Source organism: Mesoplodon bidens, assembly GCF_964165515.1.
Source record: "Mesoplodon bidens genome assembly, contig: HAP1_SCAFFOLD_34, whole genome shotgun sequence".
In the NCBI taxonomy this organism is placed as follows: Eukaryota; Metazoa; Chordata; class Mammalia; order Artiodactyla; family Ziphiidae; genus Mesoplodon; species Mesoplodon bidens.
The window spans coordinates 306,984-317,152 of record NW_027672207.1 but is presented as its reverse complement, the minus strand read 5'-3'; positions in this window follow the sequence as shown (position 1 = coordinate 317,152).

The following is a 10,169-nucleotide window of genomic DNA, read 5'->3' as shown; positions in this document are numbered from 1 at the left end:
CATTCTGATGAAAAGGGGCATGGAGCACTGTGATTACAGGTGTCTTGGAGCATTGTGATAACAAGGGCTTGGAGCATTGTGAAGAGAAGGCCATGGAGCATTCTGATGACGTGCATCATGGAGCATTGTGATGACAAGGGCATGGAACAATGTGATGAGAGCGTTCATGGAACATTCTGATGACAATGACATTGAGCATTGTGATGCCAAGGGTCAAGGATCTTTGTGATGACAAAGGTCATGGAGCAGTTTGATGACAAGGGCTTTGTGCATTGTGATGAGAAGGGCAGGGAGCATTGTGATGACAGGGTCATGGAGCAATTTGATGAAAAGTGTCATGAAGCATTTTGATGACAGGGGTTATGGAACATTGTGATGTAAGGGGTCATCAAACTTTGTGATGATAAGTGCATGTAACATTGTGATGACAGGAGTCATGGAACATTGTGATGACAGGGTGAGGGAGCATTGTGACAAATAGCGATGTAGCATTGTGATATCAGTGGTGAGAGAGCATTTTGTTGAGAAGTGCATGGAGCATTGTGATGACAAGGTTTATGGAGCATTGTGATGACAAGATTGTGGAGCACTGTGATGAAAATTGCATGGTGCATTGTGATGACGTGTGTCTTGGAGTATTGTCCTGACCAGCACATGGAGCATTGTGATGACAAGGGTCATGGAGCATTCTGCTTCGAAACGCATAGAACACTGAGATGACAAGGGTCAAAGAGAATTGTGATGAAAAGTTCATGGAGCATTGTGGTTAAAAAGGCCACAGAGACTTTTGATGACGAGAGCATGGACCATTGTGATGACAAGGGTCCTGAAACATTGTGATGACTGGAGTCAAGGAGCATTGTGATGACAGGTGTCATGGAGCATTGTGATAACAAGTTCATGGAGCATTGTGATGACAAGGGCATGCATCACTGGTCTAATAATTTTTATGGATTATTGCGATGACAGTTGGAAAGGCACATTGTGATGACAAGGGCATGGAGAATTGTTATGACCAGGTCATGCAGTATTGTGAAGCCAGGTGACAGGGAGCATTGTGATGACATATGTAAAGGCCCATTGTGATGACAATGGCATGGAGCATTGTGATGCCAAGTGTCATGGAGGATTCTGATGACAAAGGTAATGGAGCATTGTGATGACAATGGCTTGGCGCATTGTGATGACAAGGGTCAGGGAGCATTGTGCTGACAAGTGCATGGAGAATTGTGATGACAAGTGTCATGGAGCATTCTGAAGACAAGCTTGTGGAGTATTTTGATGCCAATGGCTTGGAGCATTGTGATGAAAACGGCATGGGGAATTGTAATGAAAAAAGCACGGAGCCTTTTCGTGACAGGTTTCAAGGAGCATTCTGACGACAAGTGTCAGGGAGCATTGTGATGACAAGTGTATTGAGGATTGTGATGACAAAGGTCATGGAGCATTGTGATGAAAAGGGCATGCAGTATTGTAATGACTGGCATCATGGAATGTTGAGATGACAAGTGTTTTGGAACTTTGTGATCACAAGGGTTTGGAGCATTGTGATGACAGAGGTCATGGATCATTTTGATTTCAAGGAGCATGGAGCATTGTGATGACAAGGACATGAAGCGATGTGATCCAAAGGTTCATGGAGGATTGTGATGACAATGGTAATGGAGTATTGTGATCACAAGCACATAGAGCATTGTAATGACAAGGTCATGTAGCATTTTGCTAACAAAAGCATGGAGCATTGTGATGACAGGTGTCATGGAGCACTGTGATGACAAGCGTCACGGAGCATTGTGAATACATGGGTCATGGATCATTGGGATGACAAGAGCATGGATAATTGTGATGACAAGGGTCATGGAGCATTGGGCTGAAAATGTTCATGGAGTATTGTTATGACTAGGTAATGGAGCATTGTGATGACAAGAGTGTCGGATCATTGTGTTGTCAGGTTTCATGGAGTTTTGTGATGACAGTGGTCATGGGGCATTGTGATGATATTGGTCATGGAGCCTTGTGATGAGAAGGTCAAGGAGCACTGGACTGAAAATGTTCATGGAGTATTGTGAAGACAGGGTTCATGGAGCATTGTGATGACAAGGGATTGGACCATAGTGATGACAAGGTCCTGGAGCATTGTGATGAGAAAAACATGGAGACTTATGATGACAAGTCTCATGGAGCATTCTAATGAAAAGGTGCATGGAGCATTGTGATTACATGGGTCTTGGAGCATTGTGATGAAAAGGGCATGGATTATTGTGATGAAAAAATCATGGAGCCTTGTCATGACAGGGTTCAAGGAGCATACAGACAACAAGTGTCAGGGTGCATTGTGATGACAAGTGTATTGAGCATTGTGATGACAAATTTCATGGAGCATTGTGATGAGAAGACCATGGATAATCGTGATGATGAGCGTCAGTGGTGTTGTGATGATAAGTGTTATGGAACATTGTGATCACAAGGGTTTGGAGCATTATGATGACAGAGGTCATGGAGAATTTTGATTTCATTGTGCTGACAATAGCCTGAAGCAATATCATGATGGGCATGGTGCATTGTGATGACAGGGTTCATGGAGCATTGAGATGAGAAGGGGCATGGAGCATTGTGATTACAGGGTTCTTGGAGCATTGTGATGAAAAGGGTATGGATCATTGTGATGAAAAAGGCATGGAGCCTTGTCATGACGGCGTTCACCTAGCATACAGACAACAAGTGTCTGGGAGCATTTTGAGGAGAAGTGTATTGAGCATTGTGATGACAAAGGAAATGGAGCATTGTGATGAGAAGACCATGGATAATTGTGATGACGAGCATCATGGGGCATTGTGATGACAAGTGTTATGGAATATTGTGATCACAAGGGTTTGGAGCATTGTTATGACAGAGGTCATGAAGCATTTTGAATTCATGGTGATGACAATAGCATGAAGCATTATGATGATGGGCATGGTGCATTGTGATGACAGGGTTCATGGGTCATTGAGATGAAAATGGGCATGGAGCATTGTGATTACATTGGTCTTAGAGCATTGTGATGAGAAGGTCATGGAACATTGGGCTGAAAATATTCATGGAGTATTGTGAAGACAGGGGTCATGGAGCATTGTTATGACAAGGGTATGGAGCATAATGATGACAAGTTACTGGAGCATTGTGATGAGAAGAACATGGAGACTTGTGATGACAAGTCTCATGGAGCATTCTGATGAAAAGGGGCATGGAGCATTGTGATTACATGGGTCTTGGAGCATTGTGATAACAAGGGCTTGGAGCATTGTGAGAGAAAGGCCATGGAGCACTCTGCTGACAGGCGTCATGGAGCTTTGTGATGACAAGGGCATGGAGCATTGTCATTAAAGGGGTCTTGGAGCATTTTGATGAAAAATGCATGGAGCCTTTCCATGAGAGTGTTCAAGGAGCATACAGACAACAAGTGTCAGGGAACATTGTGATGACAAGTGTATTGAGCATTGTGATGACAAATTCATGGAGCATTGTGATGAGAAGACCATGGATAATCGTGATGATGAGCGTCAGGGCTGTTGTGATGATAAGTGTTATGGAACATTGTGATCACCAGGGTTTGGAACATTATGATGACAGAGGTCATTGAGCATATTGATTTCATTGTGATCACAACAGCCTGAAGCATTATCATGATGGGCATGGTGCATTGTGATGACAGGGTTCATGGAGCATTGAGATGGATAGGGGCATGGAACATTGTGATTACAGGGGTTTTGCAGCATTGTGATGACAAGGGCATGGAGCATTGTGATGAGAAGGCCATGGAACTTTCTGATGACATGCGTCATGGAGCTTTGTATGAAAAGGGCATGGAGCATTGTGATTACCAGGGTCTTGGAGCATTGTGATGACAAGGGTCATGGAGCCTTGTGATGACAAGGCAGTGGAACATTGTGAAGGCAGGGGTCATGGAGCATTTTTATGACAGAGGTAATGGAGCATTGTGATGAGAATGGTCATGGAGCCTTGTGATGACAAGTCCATGGAACATCGTGATGGCAGGGGTCATGGAGATTTGTCATGACAAGGGTAATGGAGCATTGTGATGGCAAGGGCATGGAGCATTGTAATGAGAAGGGCATCTAGCATTGTGATGCCAAGTGTCATGGAGCTTTGTGATGACAAAGACATGGAGCAATGTGATGAGAGGGTTCATGGAGAATTGTGATGAAAATGACATGGAGCATTGTAATGCCATGTGTCATGGAGCTTTGTGATGACAAATGTCATGGAGCATTTTGATGACAAGGGCGTGGTGCATTGTGATGAGAAAGGCAGGAAGCATATTGATGACAAAGTCATGCAACAATTTGATGAAATGTGTAATGGAACATTTTGATAACAGGGGTTATAGAACATTGTGATGTCAGGGGTCATGGAGCTTTGGGATGAAAAGTGTCATGGAGCATTTTGATTACAGGGGTAATGGAACATTGTGATGATAAGGGCATGTAACATTGTGATGACAGGGATCATGGAACATTGTGATTAGAGGGGTGAGGGAGTATTGTGATGACTGGTGATGGAACATTGTGATATCTCAGGTGAGAGAGCATTTGGATGAGAAGTGCATGGAGCATTGTGATTACAAGGTTTATGGAGCTTAGCGATGACAATGTTGTGGACCGTTATGATGAAAAGTGCGTGGCACATTGTGATGACAAGGGTCATGTAGCATTGTTGTGACAAAGGCATGGAACATTGTGATGATAAGGGTCACGGTGCATTGTGATGAAATGTTCATGGAGCATTGTGGTTACAAATGTCACAGAGCCTTGTGATGATGCAGGCATGGACCATTGTGATGACAAACGTTATGAAGTATTGTGACGACTGGAGTCACGGTGCATTGTGATGACAGGGGTCCTGGAGCATTGTGATGACAAGGGCATGGAGCATTGTGATGACAGGGGCATGGAGCATTGGTCTGACAAGTTTCATAGATTATTGTGATGACAGTGGACATGCTGCATTGTGATGGCAAGGGCATGGAGCATTGTGATGAGAAGGTCATGGAGTATTGTAAAGACAGGTGACAGGGAGCATTGTGATGACATATGTCATGGTCCATTGCGCTGACAATGGCAGGGAGCATTGTGATGCCAAATGTAATGGAGGATTGTAATGACAAATATAAAGGAGCATTCTGATGACTAGGGCTTGGAGCATTATGATGACAAGGGCCATTGAGAATTTTTATGACAAGGTCGTGAAGCATTGTGATGACAAGGTCCTGGAATATTTTGATGAGAAAACCATGGAGCCTTGTGATGACAAACCTCATGGAGCATACTGATGATAAGGGGCATGGGCCTCTGTGATTACAGTGGTCTTGGATCATTGTGATGACAAGGGCATGGAGCATTGTGAGGAGAAGGCCAAGGAGCATTCCAATGACTTGCGTCATTGAGCTTTGTGATGACAAGGGCGTGGAGCACTCTGATTACAGGGGTCTTGGAGCATTGTAATGAAAATGGCATGGATCATTGTGATGACAAAGGCATGGAGCCTTGTCATGACAGGGTTCAAGGAGCATTCTGACGACAAGTGTCTGGGAGCATTGGGATGCCATGTGTATTGTGAGTTGTGATGACAAACGTCATGGAGCATTGTGATGAAAAGGTCATGGATTATTGTGATGACAGGTTCATGGAGCAATTTGATGAAAAGCGTCATGGAACATTTTGATGACAGGGGTTATGGAACATTGTGATGTCACGGGTCATGGAGCATTTTGATGAAAAAGGTCATGGAGCATTTTGATGACAGGGGTTATGGAATATTGCGATGTCAGGGGTCATCGAACATTGTGATGATAAGTGCATGTAGAATTGTGATGTCAGGAGTCATGGAACATTGTGATGACTGGGGTGAGGGAGTATTGTGACGAATAGTGATGTAACATTGTGATATCAATGGTGAGAGAGCATTTTGATGAGAAGTACATGTAACATTGTGAAGACAAAGTTTATGGAGCATTGTGATGACAAGATTGTGGAGCACTGTGATGACAAGCGCATGGCACATTGTGATGACATGGGTAATGGAGCATTTTTCTGACAAAGGCAAGGAGCATTGTTATGACAAGTGCATGGCATATTCTGATGACATGGGTAATGGAGCATAGCTCTGACAAAGGCATGGAGCATTGTGATGACAAGGGTCATGGAGCATTGTGATGAAAATTTCATGGAGCTTTGTGGTCACAAATGTCACAGAGCCTTGTGATGACGCGAGCATTGTGATGAAAATTTCATGGAGCTTTGTGGTCACAAATGTCACAGAGCCTTGTGATGACGCGGGCTTGGACCACTGTGATGACTAACGTTATGAAGCATTTTGATGAATGGTGTCACGGAAAATTGTAATGACAAGGGTCATGGAGCATTGTGATGACTAGGGAATGGAGCAATGTGATGACAAGAGTCCCAGATCATTGTGTTTTCACGTATCATGGAATGTTGTGATGCCAGTTATCATGGTGCATTGTGATGATATTGGTCATGGAGCATTGTGATGAGAATGTCATGGAGCATTGGTCTGATAATATTCATGGAGTATTGTGATGACAGGGTTCATGGAGCATTTTGATTTCATTGTGATGACAATAGCCTGAAGCATTATGATGATGTGCATGATGCATTGTGATGACAGGTTTCATGGTGCATTGAGATGAACAGGGGCATGGAGCACTGTGATGACAGGGGTCTTGGAGTATTTTGATGACAAGAGCATGGAGTATTTTGATGAGAAGCCTTTGGAACATTCTGATGACATGTGTCATGGAGCTTTGTGATGACAAGGGCATGGAGCATTGTGATTACAGGGGTCTTGGAGCATTGCGATGTCAAGTGTCATGGAGCCTTGTGATGACAAGGCCGTGGAAAATTGTGATGCCAGAGGCATCGAGCATTGGTCTGACAAGTTTCAAAGATTATTGTGATGACAGTGGACATGGTGCATTGTGATGACAAGGGCATGGATCACTGTGATGAGAAGGTCATGTATTACTGTGAAGACACGTGTCAGGGAGCATTGTGATGACATATGTCATGGTCCATTGCGATGACAATTGCAGGGACCATGGTGATGCTAAACGTAATGGAGGATTGTGATGACAAATATAATGGAGCATTGTGATGACTAGGGCTTGGAGCATTATGATGACAATGGCCATTGAGTATTTTCATGACAAGGTCGTGAAGCATTGTGATGACAATCCTGGAGCATTGTGAAGAGAAAACCATGGAGCCTTGTGATGACAAATCTCATGGAGCATACTGATGAAAAGGGGCTTGGAGCATTGAAATTACAGGGGTCTTGGAGCACTGTGATGACAAGGGCATGGAGCATTTTGATGAGAAGGCCATGGAACATTCTGATGACATGTGTCATGGAGCTTTGTGATGACAAGGACATGAAGCATTGTGATTACAGGGGTCTTGGATCATTGTGATGACAAGTGTCATGGAGACTTGTGATGATAAGGCCGTGGAACATTGTGATGGCAGGTGTCAAGGAGCATTGATATGAGAGGGGTAATAGAGCATTGTGATGAGAAGGGCAAGGAGCATTATGATTACAAGTTTTAGGTAGCACTGTGATGACAAATTTGTGGACCGTTGTGATGAGATGTGCATGGCACATTGCAATGACAACTGTCATGGAGCATTTTCTGACAAAGGCATGGAGCATTGTGATGAAAAATTCATGGAGCATTGTGGTTACAAATGTCACAGAGCCTTGTGATGACCCGGGCATTGAACATTGTGATGAAAAATGTTATGAAGCATTGTGATGACAGGAGTCACGGAGCATTGTGATGACAGGGGCATGGAGCATTGTGATTAGAAGTTCATGGTGTATTTTGAAGAAAGGTGTCAGGAGCACTGTGATGACATATGTCATGGTCCATTGCGATGACAATGGCAGGGAGCATTGTGATGCCAAATGTAAAGGAGGATTGTGATGACAAATATAATGGAGCATTGTGATGACTAGGGCTTGGAGCATTATGATGAGAAGGGCCATTGAGAATTTTCATGACAAGGTCATAAAGCATTGTGATGACAAGTTCCTGGAGCATTGTGATGAGAAAATCATGGAGCCTTGTGATGACAAATCTCATGGAGCATACTGATGAAAAGGGGCATTGACCATTGTGATTACATGGGTCTTGGAACACTGTGATGACAAGGGCAAGGAGCAATGTGAGGAGAAGGTTCAGGAGCATTTTAATGACATGCGTCATTGAGTTTTGTGATGGCAAGGGCAAGGAGCATTGTGAGGAGAAGGCTAAGGAGCATTCTAATGACATGCGTCACTGAGTTTTGTGATGACAAGGGCATGGAGCATTGTGATTAAAGGGGGCTTGCAAAATTGTGATGAAAAGGGCATGGATCATTGTGATGAAATAGGCATGGTACCTTATCATGACAGGGTTCAAGCTGCCTACAGACAACAAATGTCAGGGAGCATTTTGATGACAATTGTATTGAGCATTGTGATGACAAATGTCATGGAGCATTGTTATGACAGGTGTAATCGAGCCTTGTGATGAGAAGGGAATGGAGAATTGTGATTACAATGATTATGGACCATTTCCATGACAAATTTGTGGCCGTTTTGTTGAAAATCGCGTGGCACATCGTAATGACAAGGGTCATGGAGCATTTTTCTGACAAATGCATGGAGCATTGTAATGACAAAGGTCACGGAGCATTGTGATGAAAAGTTCATGGAGAATGGTGGTTACAAAGGTCACAGAGCCTTGTGATGACGCGGGCATGGACCAATGTGATGACAAATGTTATGAAGCACTGTGATGCCTGGAGTCACAGAGCATTGTGATGACATATGTCATGGTCCATTGCGATGACAATGGCAGGGAGCATTGTAATGCCAAATGAAACGGAGTATTGTGATAACAAAATATAATGGAGCCTTGTGATGACTAGGGCTTGGAGCATTATAATGATAAGTTCCATTGAGAATTTTCATGACAAGGTCATGAAGCATTGTGATGACAAGGTCCTGGAGTATTGTGATAAGAAAACCATGGAGGCTTGTGATGACAAATCTCATGGAGCATACTGATGAAATGGGGCTGGACCACTGTGATTACATGGTTCTTGGAACATTGTGATAACAAAGGCATGGATCATTGTGAGGAGAAGTCCAAGGAGCATTCTAATGATATGCATCATAGAGCTTTGTGATGACAAGGGCATGGAGCACTGTGATTACAGCGGTCTTGGAGCATTGTGATGAAAAGGGCATGGATCATTCTGATGAAAAAGGCATGGAGCCTTGTCATGACAGGGTTCAAGGAGCATACTGACGACAAGTGTCAGGGAGCATTTTGATGACAAGTGTATTGAGCATTGTGATGACAAAGGTCATGGAGCATTGTGATGAGAAGACCATGGATAATTGTGATGACGAGAGTCATGGGATATTATGATGACAAGTGTTATGGAATATTGTGATCACAAGGGTTTGGAGCATTGTTATGACAGAATTCATGGAGCATTTTGACTTCTTTGTGATGACAATAGCATGAAGCATTATGATGATGGGCATGGGGCATTGTGATGACAGGGTTCATGGATCATTGAGATGAAAAGGGGCATGGAGTATACTGATTACAGGGGTCTTGGAGCATTGTGATGAGAAGGGTCATGGAGCCTTGTGATGACAAGGCCAAGGAACATCCTGATGGCAGGGGTCATGGAGCATTGTTATGACAGGGGTAATGGAGCATTGTGATGGCAAGGGCATAGAGCATTGTGATGAGAAGGCCATGGAGTATTCTGATGACATGTGTCATGGAGCTTTGTGATAAAAAGGCATGGAGCAAGGTGATGAGAGCATTCATGGAGCATCGTGATGAAAATGACATGGAGCATTGTGATGCCAAGTGTCATGGATCTCTGTGATGACAAAGGTCATGAAGCATTTTGATGACAAGGGGGTTGTGCATTGTGATGAGAAGGGCAGAGAGCATTGTGATGACAGGGTCATGGAGCAACTGATGAAAAGGGTCATGGAATATTTTGATGACATTGGTTATGCAACATTGTGATGTCAGGGGTCATGGAACATTTTGATGAAACGGGTCATGGAGCATTTTG